Genomic DNA, 26,284 nt, shown 5'->3' with positions numbered 1-26,284 from the left:
GACAGTTGCTAAGAGCACAGCAAAAAGTGTGGTTCTTTTACATGGGCAGATCCATCAGAAGACTCATTAGCTGCTGGCTTGGTCTCCCAGGAATGGAACTGAAGAATCACATCAAAGGACCTCTTTACTCTTTTTATTTATTTATTTATTTGTTTGTTTGTTTAAAGATTTTATTTATTTATTTGACAGAGAGAAATCACAAGTAGACGGAGAGGCAGGCAGAGAGAGAGAGAGGGAAACAGGCTCCCCGCTGAGCAGAGAGCCTGATGCGGGACTCGATCCCAGGACCCTGATATCATGACCTGAGCCGAAGGAAGCGGCTTAACCCACTGAGCCACTCAGGTGCCCCCTCTTTACTCTTCTAAGTGTTTCTCATGAAAGGACACAAATGTCTCCCATCATTTTATTGACTTTTTCCTTATCACTTCAGTGGCATTGCTTCATTTTATCTCTGTGCTCTGGGAAGGATTTCTCTGTCTTAAAGTAATCATATATGTAAGAGAGTTCCTTGTTAATCAATTGAATTTTTTATGTGAATTCTACCTTCTGCAATATCTGGAGTATCTCACTCTTCTCTATATCTTCCCAAAGCAATTTATTTGCATTTTCATATGACCCTTAGTATGTATGATGGGCTAAATTATGTTTACTACAAATTCATATGTTGAAGTCCAAACACCTAGTACTTCAGAATGTGGCCATATTTAAAGATAGGGTATTTAAAGAGGTAATTAGGGTAAAATGAAGTCATTAGGGTAGGCCCTAATCCAATATGACTGGTATTCTTATTAGAAAAGGAGATTAAAGAGACTTCAGGGGAAGGTGGCAGAGAAGGAGTATCCTGGACTCACCTTGTTCCAAAGACAACTGGATAACAACCACATCAGTGTATATAACCCAGAAAATGACTCAAAGACTGGCAAAACAGATCCTCTACAGCTAAATATAGAGAAGAAACCATACTGAAAAGGGTAGGAAGGGCAGACACAGTCAGGAAACAACTGACCCTCAAGACTGTCCAAGGGAAAGAAGGACACCACAAGCACTGAGAAGGGATTAGAGCAGCCCCCTACCAGGCACTACAGGCATGGGGTGCCTACACTGGAAGATGAATCTCTGTAACACTTGGCTTTGAAAACCAGTGGTACTTAACATCATGAGTTCTTACAGTCAGTGGGACTTAACTCTTAGAACTTTAAAAATCAGCGACCAAAGGAAACAAAATCCCCATCCTTAAAGAGATAGCCCCTCTGAGATAGTGTTGAAGCAGTCGTTTGAAAAAACATGGGGTATGCAGGAAGATTTATTTACTAATCTCAGAATATGTGCTAGAGGGGCAGAGATCTTTAGGAAGACTTCCAGAAGAACATAAAAACTAGCAGGTGCCACTTCCCTTCCCTGACTCCCAGCTTAGTTACACAGAGAGCAGCAGAAACCAGCTCAGCATGGACACTCTCCAACTTGCTTGGTAATAGTGTCCCCACTCCTGCATTCTTCTGCAAGTGTATTCTCTCCAACTTGGCCTCTTGGTTTCCCAAAGCAGCACCACAAACATGGCAGTGTGCAAGCAGCCTCAATAGGAGAGAGCACCAACCCAAAGTGATTCCTGTCCCAGGAAGAGATAACCCACACACAGGTTTAACTGCAGCCCAACAGTCAGCTGGTGGCAGATAGCCAGTCTGACTGCAGGCTCCATCTACCAATGAAAAATTCTCAGGGACCAACCCAGGAAGAGCACCTTGCAGTTCAGTGAGACTGCAGCCCTGGCAAAAGTGTGGTCTAAACCAACTCAAATCCAAGATGGCCTCAGACTGGCCTATGGACAGCACAGGTTGTGTGGAGATTCAAACCCTACACACAACAGGCCAACAAAGCATTGCACATAACTGGACTGAACATAAATATGGTTCAACCACAACAGTAGGTTGCATGCAACACACAGAGGAGATACTCTTGAAGTGCAAGATACTGGCAAACAGAAAATTTCATGGTAGACTACTATAGAACCTCTTCTTCATAAAACCACTACTTTTAAGATCAGGAGATGTAGCTGACTTTCTGAACACATATCAGAGGTTTAGGCAAAATGTATGACATGGAAGAATAGGACAAAATCACAGCAAGACAGGTAAACAAAACAGAGATAAGTAATATGCCTGATACAGAATTTAAAATAATGGTCATAAGAATACTCACTTGAGGGCGCCTGGGTGGCTCAGTGGGTTGGGCCGCTGCCTTCGGCTCGGGTCATGATCTCAGGGTCCTGGGATCGAGTCCCGCATCGGGCTCTCTGCTCAGCGGGGAGCCTGCTTCCTCCTCTCTCTCTCTCTGCCTGCCTCTATGCCTACTTGTGATCTCTCTCTGTCAAGTAAATAGGTAAAATCTTTAAAAAAAAAAAAAAAAAAAGAATACTCACTTGAGAAAAGAGAAAGGACTTGAGAAAAGAGTAGAAGTCCTCAGCGAGATACCCAACAAAGAGATAGAAAGCACATTGTTAAAAATCAGAGATGAAGAACTCAATAACTGAAATTAAAAATATAATAGGGGAAATAAATAGTAAACCAGATGAAGGAGAAGAACAGATCAGTGACCTGGAGGACAGAGAAGAAGAAAGCAATCAAGCTGAACAGGAGAGAGAAAAAATAATAATAATAAATAAAAATAGATTAAGGGAACTCAAGAATACCATCAAGTGTACTAATACATTGTGGGAAACCTGGAAGGAGAAGAGTGAAAAAAAAAATGTACTTGAAGAAATAATAGCGGAAAACTTCCCAACTCTGAGGAAGAAAATAGAAATCTAGGTCCAAGAGGCACAGAGAGTCACCAACAAAATCAACCAAAGGAGGTCTACACCAAAACACGTAGTAATTAAAATAGAAAAAAAAATACTGATGAAGAGGGAATTTTAAATGCAGCAAGGGAAAAGAAAATAGTTACATACAAGGTAAACACCATTAGGCTATCAGCTGATTTTTCAGCAGAATCTTAGCAGGCTAAAATAAAGTGGCATTATATATTCAAAGTGCTAAAAGAAAAAAATGTGCAAACAAGACTATTCTATCCAGCAAGGCTATCATTCAGAATAGAAGGAAAGATATACCACATCTTCGTGATCCATTCATCTGTTGATGGACATCTAGGTTCTTTCCATAGTTTGGCTATTGTGGACATTGCTGCTATAAACATTCGGGTGCATGTGCCCCTTTGGATCACTACATTTGTATCTTTAGGGTAAATACCCAATAGTGCAATTGCTGGGTCATAGGGCAGTTCTATTTTCAACATTTTGAGGAACCTCCATGCTGTTTTCCAGAGTGGCTGCACCAGCTTGCATTCCCACCAACAGTGTAGGAGGGTTCCCCTTTCTCCGCATCCTCGCCAGCATCCATCAAAAGAAATGAAATCTTGCCATTTGCGACAACATGGATGGAACTAGAGCGTATCATGCTTAGCGAAATAAGTCAAGCAGAGAAAGACAACTATCATATGATCTCCCTGATATGAGGAAGTGGTGATGCAACATGGAGGCTTAAGTGGGTAGGAGAAGAATAAATGAAAGAAGATGGGATTGGGAGGGAGACAAACCATAAGTGACTCTTAATCTCACAAAACAAACTGAGGGTTGCTGGGGGGAGGGGGTTTGGGAGAAGGGGGTGGGATTATGGACATTGGGGAGGGTATGTGCTTTGGTGAGTGCTGTGAAGTGTGTAAACCTGGTGATTCACAGACCTGTACCCCTGGGGATAAAAATATATGTTTATAAAAAATAAAAAATTAAAATAAAAAAAAAAGAATAGAAGGAAAGATAAAGAGTTTCCAAGACAAACAAAAGTGAGAGGAATTCATTACCAATAAACCAGCTTTACAAGAAATGTTAAAGGGGACTCTGTGAGGGAAAGGAAGATCATAAGCTGCAGTAAGAAGAGTAGGAAGCACAAAAGTAGTAAATAAGTATACCTATAAAAATCAGTCAATGGATTTCCAAAATAAAAGGATGTAAACTATGATGCCATATACCCAGAAAATGAGAAAGAGAAAAGAGTAAAAGTTTAGTGCTTTGGGAATGGGTTCAAATTTAAGTGACTATCAACTTCATATCAACTGCTATATTAGTGTTATATTAAAACCAATACAAGCACAAATCAAAAACGGATAATAAATTTACAAAAAATAAAGAGAAAGAAATCCAAGTAGAAGCATTAAAGAAAGTCAGCAAACAATGAAAGAAGAAAGCAATAGGAAGGTATAGAAAAGAACTACAAAAACAAATACAAAACCTGTAACAAGATGGCAATAAGTATACACCTAACAATATTTACTTTGAATGTAAATGGACTAAATGCTCCAATCAAAAACGTAGGGTGATAGAATAGACAAAAAAAAGCAAGATCCATCTATCTGCTGCCTACAAGAGACTAATTTCAGACCTAAAGACACATGCAACTTAAAAGTGAAGGAATGGAAAACTATTTATCATGCAAAAGGTAGTGAAAAGAAGGCAAGGGTAGCAATATTTATTTTGGACAAAATAGACTGTAAAACAGAGGCTATAACAAAAGACAAAGAAGGACAATACACAATCATAAAGGAAAAAAATTACAAGAAGATATAATAACTATGTTTGCATCCAACATAGGAGCACCCAATACATAAAGCAGGTAATAACAAACATAAAAGAAGTAACTAACACTAGTTTAAAAAAATAGCAGGGGATTTTAGCACTTATATCAATGAATAGATCATCCAAAGAGAAAATCCATAAGGAAATAGTGGCTTTGGATGATGCGTTTGACTAGATGGAGCTAGCAGATATAGTCAGAACATCCTGTCCTAAAACAGCAAAATACACTTTATTTTCAAGAGCACATGGATCATTCTCCAGAAGAACTCACACATAGGTCACAAAACAAGTCTCATCAAATTTAAGAAGATCAAAATCATACTGTGCATTTTTTCTTACTATAACACTATGAAACTAAATATCAACCACAAGAAAAAAATCTGGAAAGAACACAAATATGTGGAGTTTGAATAACATGCTACTAAACAATGAATGAGTCAACCAAGAAATCAAAGAGGAAATTAAAAACTACATGGAGACAAATGAAAATGAAAACACAATAGTCCAAAATCTTTGGGATGCAGCAAATCTATTCTAGGTAGAAGTTTATAGTAATACAGGCCTATCTCAAGAAGCAAGAAAAATATCAAGTAAACAACTAACTTTACACCTAAAGGAACTAGGAAAAAAAAAACAAAGAAAACTGAAAATGAGCAAATGGAAGGAAATAATAAAGATTAGAACAGAAATAAATATAATAGAAACTAAAAATATAATAGAACAGATCAATGAAACCAGGAACTGGTTCTTTGAAAAGATCAATAAAATGACAAACTTTTAGCCAGACTAACTAAAACCAACCAACCAACAACAACAAAACAAAACAAAACCCACAAAAACAACTCAAATAAACAAAATCAGAAATGAAAGAAGAGAAATAATAACTGACACCACAGAAGTACAAAGAATTATAAGAGAACATTATGAAAAATTATATGCCGACAAACTGGACAACCTAGATGAAACTGATAATTTTCTAGAAACATATAATCACCCAAAACTGAATATTAAGAAATAGAAAATTTGAACAGACCAATTACCAGCAATGAAATTGAATCAGTAATCAAAAAACTTCCAACAAACGAAAGTTCAGGTCCAGGCGGCTTCACAAGTGAATCCTATCCAATATTTAAAGAAAAGTTGATACTTATTCTTCTCAAACTATTAGCTTCCAACTAATATTAAAATGTCCATACTTCCCAAAGCAATCTACAGACTTATGCAATCCCAATCAAATTACCAATAGCATTTTTCACAGAACTAGAACAAGTAATCCTAAAATTTATATGGAACCACAAAAGACCCTGGATAGCCAAAGCAATCTTGAAAAAGAAGAATGAAACTGGAGGTATCAAAATCCCAGGTAGCAAGCTATACTATAAAGCGATAGTAATCAACATTATGGTACTGGCACAAAAATAGACACACAGAAAAAGGGAACACAATATAAAGCCCAGAAATAAGCCCACAATTATATGATCAATTAATCTTTGGCAAAGCAAGCAAGAATATGTAATGGAAAAAAAGACAGTCTCTTCAACAAATGGTGTTGGGAAAACTGGACAGCTACATTCAGAAGAATGAAAGTGGACCACTTTCTTACACCAGACACAATAAACTCAAAAGGATTAAAGACCCTTTCTCTGACATTGGCCATAACAACATTTTCTAGGTATGTCTCCTGAGGCAGGGGGAATGAAAGCAAAAATAAACTATTGGGATTACATCAAAATTTAAAAAAAAAATTCTGCACAGCAAAGGAAACAATCAACAAAACTAAATGACAACCTACTGAATGGGAGAAGATATTTGCAAATGACATATCTGATAAAGGGTTAGTATCCAAAGTATATGAAGAACTGAGACAGCTCAACACACACACACACACACACACACACACACACATCCAATTAAAAATGAGCAGAAAACATTCAGATAGCTGACCTATACAGCAAAAGATGTTCAGCATTATTAATCATCAGGGAAATGAAAATCAAAACCACAGTGGGCTATCACTTCACAACTGTCAGAATGGCTAAAATAAAAAAATACAAGAAACAAGTGTCGGCAAAAATACGGAGAAAGCGAACATTTGTACATTGTTGGTGGGAAGGTAAACTGGAGCAGCTACTGTAAAAACAGTATGAAGGTCCTCAAATAATGAAAAAATTATCATATGATCCAATAATCCCATTACTAAGTATTTACTCAAACAAAAACACTAATTTGAAAGGATATATGCACCCCTATGTTTATCACAGTACTATTTACAATAGCCAAGATATGGAAGCAGCCCAAGTGCCTACTGACAGATGAATGGATGAAGAAGATGTGTGATGTGTGATATCTATAGATAGATATAGATAGATATAGATAGATAGATGTGTAATACACACACACACACACACATACACACACACACACACACACACACACACACACATGGAATATTACTCACCCATAAAAAAGAATGAAATCTTTGCCATTTGCAACAACATAGATGGATCTAGAGGGTATAATACTAAGCAAAATAAGTCAATTAAGAAATATAAATACCATATGATTTCACTTATATGTGGTAAGAAACAAAACAAATGAACAAAGAAAAAAGAGGCAAACCAAAAAAAAAAAAAAAAACCCAAACCAAAACAAAACAAAAAACAAAGAACCCAGCCTTTTTTTTTTTTTTGTCAGAGAGAGAGAGAGCGCACAAGCACACAGGCAGAGTGGTAGAGCAAGAAGCAGGCTCCCTACAGAACAAGGAACCCGATGTGGGACTCGATCCCAGGACGCTAGGATCATGACCGGAGCCGAAGGCAGTTGCTCAATGAACTGAGCCACCCAGGCGTCCCAGAACCCAGCCTCTTAACTCTATAAAACAAACTGATGGTTATCAGGCATGGTGGGTGGGGGGATGGGTGAAATGAGTGAAGAGGATTAAGAATAGACTTATCATGATGAGCACTGAGTAATGCATAGAATTGTTCAATCATTACTGTACATTAACTATACTAGAATTTTTTTAATTAAAAAAATAACAAAGAAGTAGAGATTAGATCATAGACATGCACACAGGGAAAGTCATGGGAAGACACAAGGAGATGGTAGCCATCTGCAAGCCAAGATGATAGGCCTCGGAAGAAACAAACTTTGTCAACACCTTGACCTCAGACGTGCAGCCTCCAGTATTGTGAGAAAAATAAATTTCTGTTGTTTAAGCTCCCCAGTCTATGGTACTTTGTTATGGCGGCCCCAGCAAACAAATGAGCATGCAACCTTGAAGCAAGCTTCTAGAAGCTAATCTTATATATTTATGACTCAGAGAATGTTAAACCTATTAAAAATTATGCTGTGTTTCATACACACACACACACACACACACACACATGCTCACAGATATTTTTGTCATGCCTTAAAAATATTCACAACTTACAAAGTCATTTGAATAATTCTGAAACCCTTAAACTATAACATTTACATTGAAAGTCACCAGAACTTCTTTTTTAAAAATAGTCACTACCATTTATATGAGTAAATAGACAAATTCAATATTCTATATCATTGGATAGAATAGCTAATAGGAGTGCTTTTCCCAATTTCAACTCTTTACCATAATCTGTATAACCACAGGCAAATCATATACAGTTAAAGGAGAAAGTGAGGAACATGGGGAAATTTCCTTTTTTGATACCTGTGCCTGGTTATAAGTAGCCCACTGATCAACTAGGGCTTACGGATATTTTGAGGTGGGTCACCTAATGGGCCTGTTTGCAGTCAGCCCAGTGGTCAATGTGGGTCTTTTTACCTTACTAAGATTTCCATTGCTCAACCTGCTTCCTAAAAGCTTCTACATCACCCACACAGTAAAACTCCATCACAGTGAATTTCACATAAGCTTTACAATTTTTGTAAAAATAAAATGCTAGAAATGACGTGGATGGAACTAGAGGGTATTATGATGAGCAACATAGATAATCAGAGAAAGACAATTATCATATGATCTCTATGATATAAGGAATTTGAGAGGCAGGGCAGGTGGTTGTGGGGAGTAGGGAAGGAAACAATGAAACAAGATGGGATCAGGATGGAGATAAACCATAAGACTCTGAATCTCACAAAACAAGGTGAGGGTTGCTGGGGTGTGGGGAGGGTAGGGATAGGGTAGCTAGGTTATTGAAGAGGGTATGTGCTATGGAAAGTGCTGTGAAATGTGTAAGCCTGATGATTCATGGACCTGTACCCCTAGGGCAAATAATACATTATATGTTAATAAAAATAATTTTTAAAAAAGAAAATGCTAGAAAGGAATTCAATATTTACGTTCATATATTGCTCCCATAGAACCTAGAGGTGAAGCATCCAAAAGAGATATGTTAAGAGATAAGAAAATGGAAATTCAATTAAAAAGGAAAGCATTTCCCTTCCATCCCAGCCCAATCTGCTACCAATTATTATGTGGAGGTGCTCTGTGAATTCAGGTGTCTTTCCTACTATGAGTTGTTGAAATGTAAGTGAGGCAAGAAAGCAAAAATGGAGGAATATTGTTAGTTGATTTGTTAGTTGACGCAAGTGTTCCAGAACTACATAGGGGTGTGATCTTACATCTATGGTACAAATAGCACACAACAAGTTACTCTGACAATGTGTAACAAAGACCAAGAAAAGGCATTAATAAAGGAGCATTCAGAGTATAGAGCCCACAGAAGACTGTGCCCCATTAGCAAGGGCAGATAAATAACTTCGATATGACAAACAAACATTATAAAACATTTTTTGTAATGGTTTTCTTATAATTATACATTTAATAATAAATACTTTCTTACCTGACTAACGCTGCCTGGCCTGTCCACTAGCACACGCTGATTGTGTGTGGAAAAGACCAAGCACGTATGTAGAGAAGAACAGATGAGTGCAAATAGCTATAGGCAGTTCTTTATTCCCAGAAGAACCAGCTTGTTCTCACAGAAGGGTTTAGAAAAGGAGCTGATGGAACCACTGTGTTCAGACAAAGCAAAAAAATCACCATTTCCCTTTGGCAGGCGTAATTGGAAACAACATGTTTTAGTCCTCTTGATTGTAAAAAGTCAATAAATGAGTAGAATATCTATAGTTTTCTCCTATCAACTGTGAATAATTTTCATTAGATTTCATAGTTAATTAACCAAGCTACTGGGGATTAGGGAAGGGAAGACATCTTTGTTTCACTAAAAAAAAAAAAAAAAAAGTATCTAAAATAAAACTAATTTGGTCATGGATGCTACTAAAAAGCTTTCAAAAACAAAAAGCACCCTGACCGCGGAACAGAGGAGAAGACAATAACTTAATAGATAAAACAAAAGGAAAATTTAAGCAATTACCAGATTATTTTTATGAAAGACACAATCTGAGCTGCTTGGACCCCCAATATTTGCTTGGTTTTGGTTTTGTTTTGTTTTTTTTTTTTTCTCCCCATCTCCAAATCAGATACGTAATTTCCCTTAAAGCATATTAGGAAGTATGCAGTTTTTCAGGAAAAACCACATTCTCTACTAAGCTCAAAATGTCCTTCCTGATTCCTTTATTTATTTATTTTTTTCTGACTTGTTATTCATCACCTCATCACTGACCTCAGGGACAAATCTTGCTAATGGGCAGGTGTCATTCATTAGACCTGGCATGCCAGTTACAAGAAACAGTAGAGAACATAACAGCAAAAGAACACAGGCAGTCGGTCCCAAACACAGTTCCTTAGAATCTGCTTCAGACAAACTACTGGATATAGGCAGAATTCTAAGCTGCCAAACCACCAAGTTTTGTAGCATCACAGAACATGAGGTCGCAAAGGGTAGCTAAAGTAGCCAAAACTGCATGGTATAGCTCTCTAATGTCCTGGCTTGCCCCAGTGGTGAGGTTTAGAGTATCAAAGAAGAGAGATAAATGGTATCTCCTACAGGTAGTCACATACCATTAATATTAGATACTCACATATATGGGAATATTATTTCTTTCCACTGGGTTTTAAATATTAGATATTCACATTTACTAATTTTGTTCATCTATGAAAGTTTTTGAAAATTATTGAGTAGCAGAGGGTCCAAGGTTAAAATTTTGGTAGGCAACTTGAATATGGCTAGTCTATGTTTCTAACCAAGGGCAGATAAATAGGCTTCTAAATTAACTGAAACTACTGATTATCCTCGATGAGTGCTGAAGAACTGACCTAGGACCCATGGTCACTAGACACCTACATAGAGGAGCACTAAAACATTGTCATTGTGGAGGTCACCTCAAAAGGTAAGAGTTAAGCATCACTCTCAACATAACACATTATTTAAATAAAAAAGAGGAAGTCTAATAATACTCTATGATTGCTTTTTATTTTTCTCTAAAATGGGTTAAAATGCCTCTATTATATTATTTTAGTGTGTGCGAGTGTGTATAGTAACTGGAGAAAATTGAGCCTAGCAAGGTAAATTAAAGATTTAATTAGAAGTAATTTCTTCTATTTTTAATTTCTTGAGGAATCTCCACACTGTTTTCCAAAGTGGCTGCACCAACTTGCATTCCCACCAACAGTGTAAGAGGGTTCCTCTTTCTCCACATCCTCTCCAACACATGTTGTTTCCTGTCTTGCTAATTTTGGCCATTCTAACTGGTGTAAGGTGGTATCTCAATGTGGTTTAATTTGAATCTCCCTGATGGTTAGTGATGATGAACATGTTTTCATGTGTCTGATAGCCATTTGTATGTCTTCATGGGAGAAGTGTTTGTTCATATCTTCTGCCCATTTTTTGGTATGATTGTCTGTTTTGTGTGTGTTGAGTTTGAGGAGTTCTTTATAGATCCTGGATATCAACCTTTTGTCTGTACTGTCATTTGCAAATATCTTCTCCCATTCTGTGGGTTGCCTCTTTGTTTTGTTAACTGTTTCCTTTGCTGTGCAGAAGCTTTTGATCTTGATGAAGTCCCAAAAGTTCATTTTCGCTTTTGTTTCCTTTGCCTTTGGAGACATATCTTGAAAGAAGTTGCTGTGGCTGATATTGAAGAGGTTCCTGCCTATGTAGTGAAAAGAAGGGCCATCTGTACCCCAATGTTTAAAGCAGCAATGGCCACGGTCGCCAAACTGTGGAAAGAACCAAGATGCCCTTCAATAGATGAATGGATAAGGAAGATGTGGCCCATATACACTATGGAGTATTATACCTCCATCAGAAAGGATGAATACCCAACTTTTGTAGCAACATGGACGGGACTGGAAAAGATTATGCTGAGTGAAATCAGTCAAGCAGAGTGAGTCAATTATCATATGGTTTCACTTATTTGTGGAGCATAACAAATAGCATGGAGGACAAGGGGAGATGGAGAGGAGAAGGAAGTTGAGGGAAATTGGAAGGGGAGTTGAACCATGAGAGACTATGGACTCTGAAAAACAATCTGAGGATTTTGAAGGGGTGGGGGGTAGGAGGTTGGGGGAACCAGGTGGTGGGTATTAGAGGACACGGATTGCATGGAGTACTGCATGTGGTGCAAAAACAATGAATACTGTTATGCTGAAAAGAAATAAAAATTTTTTTTTAAAAAAGAAGTAATTTCTTCATTTCCAACCTACCCTACATGATGTCTAAGCAACTAGACATTGCTGTTAAATCCAGTGATTGAGATCAGGGAGGACAAACAACAATCTGATTGAATTTTCCACTTCCAACCAGTCACATGCTTTTGCTTGAAAAAGCTACCAGTAAATCCTATCAATTATCTCATATGCAAAATGGTGGGGGTCTCAAGGTGCAATTTCAAAATTCCTTCTAAAGTCAAGCTATTGAGTAACAAAATCTACAAATTATCTGCTGCTAAAAGACAAGCAAAATTATATTTTCCTCTATGTGACATCAGACAGAAATCACTCAAATTCAAAATAAAACATTAGGTCTGTGAGGTAACCAGATTATCTTAATTGTATAAGCCTCATGTTCTTCTATTGCACTACAGAAGGAAAACAGCAGGACTATTTTTAGACCAACATGTAGCTCCTTAGAGATGTTATGTGAACAGGCAATAATTTTAAAATCAAAAAAGTTTACAATCTTTTAGAAGAGAAAGGGACGTTTTCCATGTATCTCCTCTAGCATACCAGTTCACCTCTCAGATACATTCTAAATTTTATTCAAAATTGTTTTCTATAAAATTTCTATGTGTAGCAATTTTATATAATCTATCCATAAAATGAAAAAAGATGCAAGGTAATAATATGCTAGTGAGACTTAAAGCTCGAAATAACCAAAGATATTTCCAATTAACCCACTGAGCCACCCAGGTGCCCCAAGATATTTCCAATTAAACACACGAAAGTGTTTTTGAACATTACACTTGTTCTCATTCAAATGCTATACGAGTTATTCTACTAAATTTCCCTTTCCATCATACAATTTGCCTCTAGTTTGGTAAATGTGATCTTTCCCAGTTATGCTACAGGAACTAATGTCCAATTTGTGAAAAGATTTCACAATATTCAAACAGATGTTTAAACATCTGTTTCTAAGTAAACAAGCAAAAAGTGAGCAGGCCCTTCAGAGAGGTGCCCCGTGTGAATTCGTTTCCATCGTGTGAAATTGCTTACTCTCTGTTGAGCACCAAGCTGTGCATGTCGGAGGGTGTGCTCTTTAGGCATGAAGGAGCTCAAAGGTGAGATGTGCGATGATCCAATCACAGTTCAGGGCACTGACAATGCTGCATTCAGAGCAGACTGCGGGTGACTCAGGTCTCATGTTTCTGAGCATGACTTCGTAAACAGGAAGCAAAAGGTTTTAGTAGAGTCTAAGCAGACTACATGCAACAGTCTGGTTCAAGCACAATAGGGAAAGGAGAGCAATCTTCCATGGAGACAGCCTGAGAGCTGCTTGTCCATCCCCAAGGAGGCTGATGTCATGGTGCTATAACCTTTAGGCTGCAGAGCTGCAGAGAATAGCCCAAGGGACTGTTGGCAAAGGTGACTGTTGCTTTCATCTGATCTCATGTGGAAGCACGTTAAGAGCAGAATCAAAACTGAAATAGTTGCCTGCATAGGAACTAGACTACCTGGGTTTTGTTATCTGCTGGGGCCTGTGTGATGGCATCATTGTGCCTTTGGGAAGATTCTGGGAAAGTGCTGTGGACTGGGATTTGGGAGTAGAGCCTCATATTAGTTGTCACCACTTCCCAGGGACTCCCTTGGCCTCTCCTCAATCACTTTGTCCATACCCTAAGCCAAGTCCTCACTGTCCTTCCCACGGTCAGTTAAAGCCTCCTAAATTAGCTTCCTGCCTCCAGTCTCTCATCTTTTCAACCCATGCTTCAGAAATTAGCTTTTCAAGGTTACATCTATTATTTTAAAACAAAAGCAATACATGTCTATAATAGGAAAGATGTTCAATATAAAAAAGCAAAAATTAAAACACTCATAATTTCACTTTTTTTTTTTTTTAATGGATTTGAAATGACAAGCGGAACTCCTCCTTTCCTTCTCTCCTGAGTCTGCAGCCCGGACCTTGGTAGCCACCATTAAGAGATCATTTTATATTCTTCCAGGCTTTATTTTAGGATTGTAAGAACATGTATTCTTGTTGTGTTTTCTCCCCAGATGAAAATAGAATCAAGCTATGAATATGGTTTTGCAATGTGCTTTTTGCTTTACTTGTAATAAACACTTTCCAAAGTTGGTACATGTGAATCTTCTGCTCTTTTTAACTGGTATATGAATTTTTTTCAATAAATATTCTCTAATTGGTTCAGCCATTCCTATTGATTGACAGTTCTCCCCCCATTGTTTGGCTAGTAAAAAACACTGCAGTGAGCATTCTTGGATATATATTTATATATATAATTAAGCTAGTATTTTTGTAGACTAGACCCTTACAAGTGGAATTTCTTGTGAAATTGCTGAGTCAAAGGTCATGCATATTTTTATTTTGATAGATAATTCCAGTTTGCTTTACAAAAAGCTATACCCATATTCACCACCATCAGTCCAAGAGTACCTGTTTTTCCTCACCAAGGATGGACGTTATGAATCTTTTGAAAAGTTGTCCATCAAGTGGACTAATAATATATCTAGTTATTATTTACTTTTCATGTTTAATAATTGCTGAAATGGATAATGAAAGAGGGACACATATATTCCCTCTTTTATTAATTTCCTGTTTGTGTTCTTTGTCAATTTTCTTTTTGTCTGATTGTCTTTTTCTATTCATTGGCATAATATTGGGAAAATTTTCTGGAAATTATCTTTTGCCTTTATGTATGTTGCATGTATTTTTCTACCAATTGCTCCCTTGTCTTTTAACTTTTTGTCTTTTCAAATAAAAGTTGTTTTACTTTTTTAAAAGATTTTTATTTATTTATTTGAGAGAGAGAGTGAATGGGAGAGCACAGGCAGGGGGAGCAGAAGTGGGAAAGAGAGGGAGAAGCAGGCTTCCCACTGAGCAGGAAACCCAATGTAGAACTCCATCCCAGGACCCAGGATTACAGCCTGAGCTGAAGACGGACACTTAACCAACTGAGCCACCCAGGCACCCCAAGTTGTTTTACTTTTAATGCGTTGATTTTTCTTTCTGTGGTTTCTAGGTTTTATATTGTGCTAAGAAAGTTCTTTCTCATGCTACAATTATAAATCTGTTTCAATCCCTTTTCTTCTAGCATTTAGTCTTGAGTTTCTTTTCCAATGTCTAGGTCTTTAATTTATTTGGAATTTACTTGTGTGAAAAGTGTGATGTGGAGATCTAACAAGATTGCCAAATAGTTTAAGATCATTTGAAATTATCCTTTTGCCTATCATTTCTGAAATTTCATAATTATTATACTAAATTCTCAGATATTTTATTATTATAATTTGTTATAATTTAGTTATACTAAATTCATGGATTTTTTTTAAAGATTTTATTTATTTATTTGACAGAGAAAGAGAGATCACAAGTAGGCAGAGAGGCAGGCAGAGAGAGAGAGGGAGAAGCAGGCTCCACGCTGAGCCGAGAGCCCGATGTGGGGCTCGATCCCAGAACCCTGGGATCATGACCTGAGCCAAAGGCAGAGGCTTTAACCCACTGAGCCACCCAGGTGCCCCCATGGATGTTTTTAATATTGACATAGTGTGTGTTTGTGTGTAGTTATCACCTGTATAGATATGTTTTAATGTTTGTAGTCAAGTTTCCCGTATTATAGATCTCATCTGAAAGGTAGCAAAATGTCTGTCTGTAGGGCAGGAAATGGTAAAGGAAATTATGCTCAAAAACTCTTAGTTACTTATAAAAAATGGGATACTATTCAAAATCACACATATACATAATGCTTTTTAATTAGTTCTTTCAGAATATTGCAAAATATGTAGTTTAAACTAATGTGTAAAATAACTTTTCAGAAAGTATTCCTTTTTTCAATATTATCTTACAGTCCAGTTTAAAAAAATGCTTCTTTAAAGAGCAGACAATTTTCTGCCATTTCTTTAAGCTGAAAGAAAATTATTGCAACCACATTTTACAGTTATGTCATGACATAGATTCAATTAGGAAACCATTTATTCTGTCCAGTGAGACAGACTAAATGGCTCACAGTGGCAGTCCATTTTGCCATTGCCAGGCCTTGAGTCCAACAGAAATAGAATTTTTTCACAGATGGGTAGTTCTCAAGAGACCAAATCTCTGGAATCTTCCTTCAGAGTCTGCATTTTTAAAAATCTTTGTTTCAACACAGGAGAAAGGATTTTTATGCTAAGCCTTATTTTTGCTAGTATCAAATTATAGAAAAGAAATTTTTTTAAATTATAGGATTTAATAACCTAGACAAAGTTATGGATATCACCAATGAGGAGTGGGCGAAGGCATAAAGTACTAACAAACACTAGCACTTCTTCAGCTCTACTGAATGATCCTTCCACTGTTGCTGAAGCCAGATATTCTAGAAGGAAAGAAAGCATGGGAACGGGGTGGCAAAGAGATTTGCCCAACTCCTTCATCCCTGTACCGTTGTTATACAGCATAAACATCTCCACAAGGAGAATGAGTGGGAAAGTATACAAACCACTGAATTATTAATGTTCTTCACACTGTGAAGCTAAGTGATAAAATGTTCCTTAAATTAGCTTGACACGAAGATATGGATTTTGTCATTAACTAGGCTGTCTTTTTAGCTCCTGAAGAATGTACAGGCAAAGGTTACCCATAGTAGAATACAGTTTGAGAAAGGTCTGCCATATTGTTCTTAAAGAATGTAACATCAGGGGTGCCTAGGTGACTCTTGTTGGTTAAGCGGCTGCCTGCAGCTCAGGTCATGATCTCAGGGTCCTGAGATCAAGCCCTACATCAGGCTCCCTGCTCAGTGGGAAGTTTGCTTCTCCCTCTCCATTCTGCTTCTCCCCTGTTTGTGCTCTCTTGTTCATGCTCTCTCTCTCAAGTAAAGAAAGAAAATCTTAAAAAAAAAAAAATCATATACCAGGTAAAAAGAGTAGAAGATTCACATGTACCAACTTTGGAAAGTGTTTATTACAAGTAAAGCAAAAAGCACATTGCAAAACCATATTCATAGCTTGATTCTATTTTCATCTGGGGAGAAAACCCAACAAGAATACATGTTCTTACAATCAATAAATATTCTCTAATTGGTTCAACCATTCCTATTGATTGACAGTTCTCCCCCCAGTGTTTGGCTAGTAAAAAACACTGCAGTGAGCATTCTTGGATATATATTCATATATATAATTAAGCTAGTATTTTTGTGGACTAGACCCTTACAAGTGGAATTTCTTGTAAAATGCTGAGTTGAAATCAGTAAACATCTCTCCCACACCCAAAAAAAGATACAGATTAAATGCTCCCAATTGAGTTATTAGTATCTGTCTGCACATCTGAGCATCTGCTTCTTCAAATTGATAGAGATAATTAAGCCAAGCATAATTTGCATCTTGAGTATATAATTATTCTTTATCTTAGCCAAGGACTAAGATCATACCATTATTATTAAAATTGTTTTCTTGTCCTTTAAGGACTGTATTGGCTATCCTGCTCGGGGCCCATGTCTACATGTAATTGTCTTAATCCCTCCACACAAAGGCCAGGATCATGTATTACTCATTTGTATATCCCTTAGATATCCTGTACTCCTTTTGATATCCCTTATAGTGTATTGTTTTATAAATAGTAGACATTCAGTAAACATAGTAGGTGAATTATATGAAGCATCAAATATTTTCTAAAATAGTATGATCTAGGTGTTCTCTTTGTCCAATATGATTCATATAAAAAGTGAGTATTCATTTGAAAATGAATACTCATAGTAATGTTTAAAGATAGTCATCAGAGGCATCTGGGTGGCTCAGTAAGTTAAGCATCTGTCAGAGTTCTAGGATAGAGTCCTACATTGGGCTCCCTACTCAGTGGAGAGCCTGCTTCTCCCTTTCCATCTGTCTGCCACTTCCACTGTTTGTGCTCAAGTGTTCTTTCTCTCTCTCTTTTTTATTCCTCCCAATTGAAATGATTTCTCATTCTTCTGAACTCTCCCATCAGTCATTGGACCCTTCACATAGATTGTCTTGCAATATTAATTTTATTTTCCTGTTCCTGTAATTAACTGGATTGCTAGATCCTTGAGAAGGCAATGACTACTACATCTTATCACCTCTGGATCTCTACTATATATTAAAATACTCAAGTAATAAAAAAATCTTTTAAAAAATATATAGTCATCTGATACTTAAACACCACTGTATAGAAAAACAGAGTTTGTAGACATACATTGTGAATCAGTTAAGTCTCAGATTCTTTTCGATAGATAACAACTACTGCATGACACACCAAAAGAAGGAAATTATATCTAACTCCTTAAATATTTACTTTGCTAATTCTGCTACCCATTAAGGATTTAATGGTTATGATACTCAATGTACTCAATGTGTTCTTATGCATATTCTTTAAATGCTCCCTCAGAACAACATGTCACACAGATCAAAGACAATTGAAAAATTAATCAGGTCAATTAATCTGATTTAGATCCTCAGGTGGCCCATCTCAGAACCAGTTTTGTGATTCTAAGTCATCCTTTTATCTTTAGCAGAGTTTTGGAAAGAATTCCCAGGAAAGAGGTTGACAAGTTAAAATATTTATATATATGGGGTACTAGACAAAAGGGCTGATTAGAAGCATTACATCCATTTGTAGATCAAACTAGAGTACAGAAAAGGAAATCATGGCAAGAATTTTCATAAGCCATGGGCAAGGGGGGAGAGCAAGATGGTGGAGGAATAGCAGACTGAGATGACATCAGGTCACAGGAGTTCAGCTAGATAGTTATCAAACCATTCCAAACACCTACAAACCCAATAGGAGATCAAAGAGAAGAAGAGCAGCAATTCTAGAAACAGAAAATCAACCACTATCTGAAAGGTAGGATGAGCAGAGAAGTGACAGGAAGCGACAGGAAGATAGATAGCAGGGGGAGGGCACAGCTCCTGGCAAACGGTGGAGCAACAGAACACAAAATCCAAACTTTTAGAAGTCTGCTCCACTGGGGGACATTGCACCAGAGGCTAAGCAGGGGTAGAGATCTTACAGGGAAAATGTGGTCTTGGGTCCATGGGGTCACAGAAGGATTGGGGGTGCCTGAGTGTAGCAGAGCTCATAGGTATCAGAGTGGGAAAGCTAGGTACAGAGATGGAGTCAAGGAGTGAGTGCTCAGCTTGGGGTCACCTTAAACTGTGATCTGTGGCACTGCTGGGACACTACTCTTTGAGCAGGGACCCCACAAGTGGCAGATCCAGGGAGACAAATTCCTCCACTGGAAGAGCAGCACAACAGGGGTCTGCTGGGTTTGGAGACTCTAAACAGGGCTGTGTGCCAGAGAAATAAATGGCCAGGTGAGCTAGGAGCACAGCCAGAGACCAGAGATAAGGAAGGATTGACTGCTTTTCTCTGAAGGTGCATGGAGGAGTGGGGCCCCAAGCTCTTGGCTACTCTGGGCTGGAGATTGGGAGGTCACCATTTTCATTCCCATCCTCCAAAGCTCTATGGAAAGTGCTCAGGAAGCAAAAGCTCCTGAGAGCGAACTGGAGCAAATTACTTAGCACAGCCCCTAACAAGGGTGGTGCAATTCCACTTCAGGCAAAGACATTTGAGAATCACAGCAACAGGCCCCTCCCCCAGAAGATCAGCAAGAATATCCAGCCAAGACCAAGCTCACTGATCAAGACCAGCAGAATTCCAGAGGAGGGGAAAGCAAAGCATGGAATTTATGGCTTTCTCCCCATGATTCTTTAGTTTTTCAAAGTTTATTAAATTGCTTTAATTTTATTTTTTTCTTATTCTAACTTTTTTAACTTTTCCTCATTCATCTTTTAACGTTTTTAAATTAGTTTATCTTAACAATACCTTTCTTAAAAAAAATGTCTAAACCTTCATTATTATAGTCATATTATATCCTTCATTGTATTTAACTTTATTTTTTGTATACATACAGAGTTTCTTCTTCTAAAAAATTTTGGGATACAATTTTTTCTAATAGGTCAAAATATACCCTAAATCTAGCACAGGGCTTCGTTCTAGTCTTCAGCCTGAGTAAATTCTGTCCACTTTTTTTTTCTTTCTTTTTCCTACCAACTTATCTTACCAATTCCTTTTTTAGAAATTTTTTAAAATTTTCATCTTTACAGTCATATTCTATCCCTTCATTGTGTTTACCCATATATATATATATATTTTTTTCTTTCTTTAAAATTTTAGGAAGCAGTTCTTCTAAGAGACCAAAATACACCCAAAATCAAGTGGGTGGCTCTGTTCTATTCACCAGTCTAATATATATATATATACTTTTTTTTTTATATATACTTTTTAAATTTCTTTTTACCCCCTTTCTTCTCCCCCCATTTTAGGGTCTCTTCTGATTTAGTTAGAATACATTTTTCTGGGGTTTTTGCCACCCTTTTAGAATTTTATTCTCTCATTCATATATTTTTATCTCAATAAAATGACAAGACAGAAAAAAACTCACCACAAAAAAAAAAAAAAAAAAAAAAAAGAACAAGAGGCAGTGTCAAAGGCTAGGGACCTAATCAATATGGACATTCATAATATGTCAGATCTAGAGTTCAGAATGACAATTCTCAAGGTGCTAGCTAGGCTCAAAAAAGGCATGGAAGATATTAGAGAAACCCTGTCTGGATAAATAAAAACCCTTTCTGGAGAAATAAAAGGACTAAAATCTAACCAAGCTGAAATCAAAAAAGCTATTAACTAGGTGCAATAAAAAATGGAGGCTCTTACTGCTAGGATAAATGAGGCAGAAGAGAGAATTAGTGATATAAAAGACCAAACAATGGAATAAAGAAGCTGAGAAAAAGAGAGACATACAACTATGGGACCATGAGGGGAGAATTCGAGAATAAGTGACTCCATAAAATGAAACAATATTAGAATAATTGGGATTCCAGAAGAAGAAGAAAGAGAGATGTGAGCAGAAGGTATATTGGAGTGAATTGTTGTAGAGAATTTCCCTAGTATGGCAAAGGGAACAAGCATCAAAATCCAGGAGGCACAGAGAACTGCCCTCAAAATTAATAAAAAATGGTCCACACCCCATCATCTAATAGTAAAATTTGCAAGTCTTAGTGAAAGAGAAAATCCTGAAAGCAGCTCAGGACAAAAAGTCTGTAACATACAATGGTAAAAATATTTGATTAGCAGCAGATTTATCCTCAGAAACCTGACAGGCCAGAAAAAACTGGCATGATATAGTCCGAGCACTAAATGAGAAAAACATGCAGCCAAGAATACTATATCCAGCTAGGATGTCATTGAAAATAGAAGGAGAGACAAAATCTTCCAGGATAAACAAAAAAATAAAAGAATTTGCAAACATCAAACCAGCCCTACAGGAAATATTGAAAGGGGTCCTCTAAGCAAACAAAGAGCCTAAAAGTAACAGTCCAGAAAGGAACAGAGACAATATACAGTAACATCCACCTTATAGGCAATACAATGGCACTAAATTCATATCTCTCGATAGTTACCCTGAATGTAAATGGGCTAAATGCCCCAGTCAAAAAACGCAATGTATCAGAATGGATACAAAACCAAAACCCATCAATATGCTGTCTACAAGAAACTCATTTTAGACCCAAAGACACCTCCAGATTTAAAGTGAGAAGGTGGAGGGAGTGCCTGAGTGGCTCAGTGGGTTAAAGCCTCTGCCTTCGGCTCAGGTCATGATCCCAGGGTTCTGGGGTCAAGCCCTGCATCACGCTCTCTGCTTGTCAGGGAGCTTGCTTCCCCCTCTCTCTCTGCCTGCCTCTTTGCCTACTTGTGATCTCTATATATCAAATAAATAAATTAAATCTTTAAAAAAATAAAGTGAGGGGATGGAAAACAATTTACTATGCTAATGGACATCAAAAGAAAGCTGGGGTGGCAATCCTTATATCAGATAAATTAGATTTTAAGACAAAGATTATAATAAGAGATGAGGACAGACACTATATCATACTCAAAGGGTCTGTCCAACAAGAAGATATGAAATTTTTAAATATCTTTGCCCTAACATGGGAACAGCCAACTATATAAACCAATTAATAATAATATCAAAGAAACACATTGACAATAATACAATAATAGTAGGGGACTTCAACACTCCGCTCACTGAAATGGACAGAACATCTAAATAAAATATCAACAAGGAAATAAAGGCTCTAAGTGACACACTGGACCAGATGGAGATCACAGATATATTCAGAACATTCCATCCCAAAGCAACAGAATACACATTCTTCTCTAGTGCACATGGAGTTCTCCAGAATAGATCACATCCTGGGTCACAAATCTCAACTGGTACCAAAAGATTGGGATCATTCCCTGCATATTTTCAGACCACAATGCTCTGAAACTAGAACTCAATCACAAGAGGAAAGTTGGAAAGAACTCAAATACATAGAGGCTAAAGAGCATCCTACTAAAAAACAAATGGGTCAACCAGGAAATTAAAGAAGAACTAAAAAGATTCATGGAAACAAATGAAAGTGAAAACGCAACTGTTCAAAATCTGTGGGACACAGCAAAGGCAGTCCTGAGAGGAAAGTATATAGTGATACAAACCTTTTTCAAGAAACAATAAAGGTCTCAAGTACACAACCTAACCCTGCACCTAAAGGAGCTGGAGAAAGAACAACAAAGAAAGCCTAACCCCAGCAGAAGAGAAATAATAAAGATCAGAGCAGAAATCAATGAAACAGAAACCAAAAAAACAGTAGAACAAATCGACGAAACTAGAAGCTGGTTCTTTGGAAGAATTAATAAGATTGATAAACCCCTGGCCAGACTTAACAAAAAGAGAAAGTACCCAAATAAATAAAATCATGAATGAAAGAGAAGAGATGACAACCAACACCAAAGAAATACAAACAATTTTAAGAACATATTATGAGCAACTATACACCAGCAAATTTGACATTCTGGAAGAAATGGATGCATTCCTAGAGATGTATAAACTACCAAAACTGTACCAGGAAGAAATAGAAAACCTAAACAGACCCATAACCAGTAAGGAAATAGAAGCAGTCATCAAAATCTCCCAAAAACAAGAGCTCAGGGCAAGACGGCTTCCCAGTGGAATTCTACCAAACATTTAAAGAAGAATTAAAAGGTATTAATTTAGCTAGTTTAATTCTGAAACTCTTCTGAAAAAAATAGATATGGAAGGAAAACTTCCAAACTCACTTCATGAGGCCAGCATTACCTTGGTCCCAAAACCAGACAACGACTCCACAAAAAAGAGAATTACAGACCAATATCCTTAATGAACATGGAGGCAAAAATTCTCACCAAAATACTAGCCAATAGGATCCAACAGTACAAAGGATTATTCACCATGACCAAGTGGGATTTATTCCAGGGCTGCAAGTTTGGTTCAACATCTGCAAATCAATCAATGTTACACAATACATTAATAAAAGAAAGAACAAGAACCATATGATACTCTCAATAGATGCTGAAAAAAACATTTGACAAAGTACAGCATCCTTTCCTGATCAAAACTGATTCAAATTATAGGGATAGAGGGCACATACCTCAATATCATCAAAGCCATTTATGAAAAACCCACAGAGATATCATTCTCAATGGGAAAAAACTGAGAGCTTTTCCACTAAGGTCAGGAACATGGCAAAGATGTCCATTATCACCACTGCTATTCAACATAGTACTAGAAATCCTAGCCTCAGCAATCAGACAACAAAAAGAAACTAAAGGCATCCAATCAGCAAAGAAGAAGCCAAACTATCACACTTTGCAAATGATATGATGCTTTATGTGGAAAACCCAAAAGACTCCACTCCAAATCTGCTAGAACTTGTACTGGAATTCAGTAAAGTGTCAGGACATAAAATCAATGCACAGAAATCAGTTGCATTTCAATACACCAACAACAAGACAGAAGAAAGAGAAATTAAGGAGATGATCCCATTTACAATTGCACCCAAAACCATAAGATACCTAGGAATAAACATAATGAAAGAGGCAAAGAATCTGTACTCAGAAAACTAGAAAGTACTCATAAAAGAAACTGAGGAAGACACAAATGGAAAAATGTTCCATGCTCATGGATTGGAAGAACAAATATTGTGAAAATGTCTAGACTACCTAAAGCAGTCTACATGTTTAATGCAATCCTTACCAAAATACCATCCTTTTTTTTTTTCAAAGAAATGGGACAAATAATCCTAAAATTTATATGGAACCAGAAAAGATCCCAAATATCCAGAGTTGAAAAAGAAAGCCAAATGTTGAAAAAGAAAGCCAAAGTTGGTGGCATCACAATCCAGATTTCAAAACAAAAACAGACACATAGATCAATGAAACAGAATAGAAAGCCCAGAAACAGACTCTCAACTCTATGGTCAACTAATCTTTGTCAAAGCAGGAAAGAATGTCCAATGGAAAAAAGACAGCCTCTTCAACAAATGTTGCTGAGAAAATTGGACAGCCATGTGAAGAAAAATGAAACTGGACCATAACCTTACACCACACACAAAAATAGACTCCCAATGGATGAATGGCCTCAATGTGAGATAGGAATCCAACAAAATCCTTGAGGAGAACATGGCTTCAGCCTCAGCTGCAGCAACTTCTTGCTGGAAACATCACCAAAGGCACAGGAAGCAAGGGCAAAAATGAACTATTGGGACTTCATCAAGATCAAAAGCATTTGTACAGCAAAGGAAACAGTCAACAAAACCAAAAGACAATTGACAGAATGGGAGAAGATATTTGCAAACAACATATCAGATAGATCCAAAATCTATAAAGAACTTATCAAACTCAATATCCAAAGAACAAATAATCCAATCAAGAATGGGCAGAGGACATGAACAGACATTTCTGCAAAGAAGACATCCAGATGGCCAACAGACACATGAAAAAATGCTCCACATCACTCAGCATCAGGGAAATACAAATCAAAACCACAATAAGATACCACCTCACACCAGTCAGAATGGCTAAAATTAACAAGTCAGGAAATGACAGATGCTGGTGAGGATGTGGAAAAGGGGAACCCTCTTACACCATTGGTGGGAATGCAAGCTGGTGCAGCCATTCTGAAAAACAGTATGAAGTTTCCTCAAAAAGTTGAAAATAGAGCTACCCTATGATCCAGCAATCACAGTACTGGGTACTTACCCTAAAGAAACAAATGTAGTGATCCGAAGGGGTACATGCACCCAAATGTTTATAGCAGCAATGTTCACCTTAGCCAAACTATAGAAAGAACCTAGATGTCCATCAATAGATGAATGGATAAAGAAGATGTGGCATATATATACACAATGGAATACCATGCAGCCATCAAGAGAAATGAAATCTTGCCATTTGTAATGACGTGGATAGAACTAGAGGGTATTATGTTGAGCAAAATAAGTCAATCAGAGAAAGACAATTATCATATGATCTCCTTGATAAGAGGAATTTGAGAGGCAAATTGGGGTTTTGTGGGGTAGGGAAGGAAAAATGAAACAATATGGGGCCAGGGAGGGAGACAAACCATAAGAGAATCTTAATTTCACAAAACAAACTGAGAGCTGCCGGGAGGAGGGCGGTACGTAGAGGGTGGTTGGGTTATGGACATTGGGGAGGGTATGTACTATGGTGAGTACTGTGAAGTGTATAAGCCTGATGACTCATAAACCTGTACTCCTGGGGCTAATAATACCTTATATGTTAATTTTAAAAATTAAAAATTAAAAAAAAATTTTAAGCCATGGACAAACACAATAAGGGGGCAGGAGGTCAGGATGATGGTTGAGGGGGTGCTTCAGAAGGATGTGCTACTCAATTTAGATTCATTCCAGACCCTACTATTGGCCACACTTGAGCCCAGTGATATACTGTTGCCTTGGACAGGATGCATTCAGAGATGCGAGGGAGAAAAGCCTGCTACAGAAAAGGTCCTTTGTGCCTGCAGCTGAATAGAGCTGGGATAGTTGGAAATGGACCAAGACATTAAATTAATTAATGGACTAGTGTTGTCTCCCTACTATCACACTCATACCCACTGACCATCTCAGAATAATTACATGTTGTGTAAACACAATTCTAATAAGTTGTTTTAAAAATACTTATTTTGAATAATGATAATCATTATTATCAACATCATCTTTTGAAGATGGTAGGAGTTGATAAG

The 26,284-nt window shown here is 37.3% G+C and overlaps 1 protein-coding gene across 23 annotated transcripts in view; it reads right to left on the bottom strand.

The window, feature by feature from the left end:
• SCEL (sciellin) overlaps nt 1-26,284 on the bottom strand; it is a 329,124-nt gene that overhangs the window by 199,891 nt on the left and 102,949 nt on the right. For 6 of the 23 annotated variants that reach the window (XM_082701418.1, XM_082701430.1, XM_082701412.1 and 3 more), the window contains one exon: nt 9,448-9,619. The exons of 10 other annotated variants lie outside the window; for them this stretch is intronic. The gene's annotated coding sequence lies outside the window, so the exon portion shown is untranslated. Of the gene's footprint in view, nt 1-2,196; nt 2,362-9,447; nt 9,620-26,284 lie in introns of those variants that run through there. 7 more of the 23 variants (XM_082701429.1, XM_082701419.1, XM_082701432.1 and 4 more) reach the window with 2 other exon arrangements.

The sequence above is a fragment of the Mustela nivalis genome (genome assembly GCF_964662115.1).
Source record: "Mustela nivalis genome assembly, chromosome: 15".
In the NCBI taxonomy this organism is placed as follows: Eukaryota; Metazoa; Chordata; class Mammalia; order Carnivora; family Mustelidae; genus Mustela; species Mustela nivalis.
Note: the sequence above shows the minus strand (reverse complement) of the source record. Positions and strands in the feature narration are given on the sequence as shown.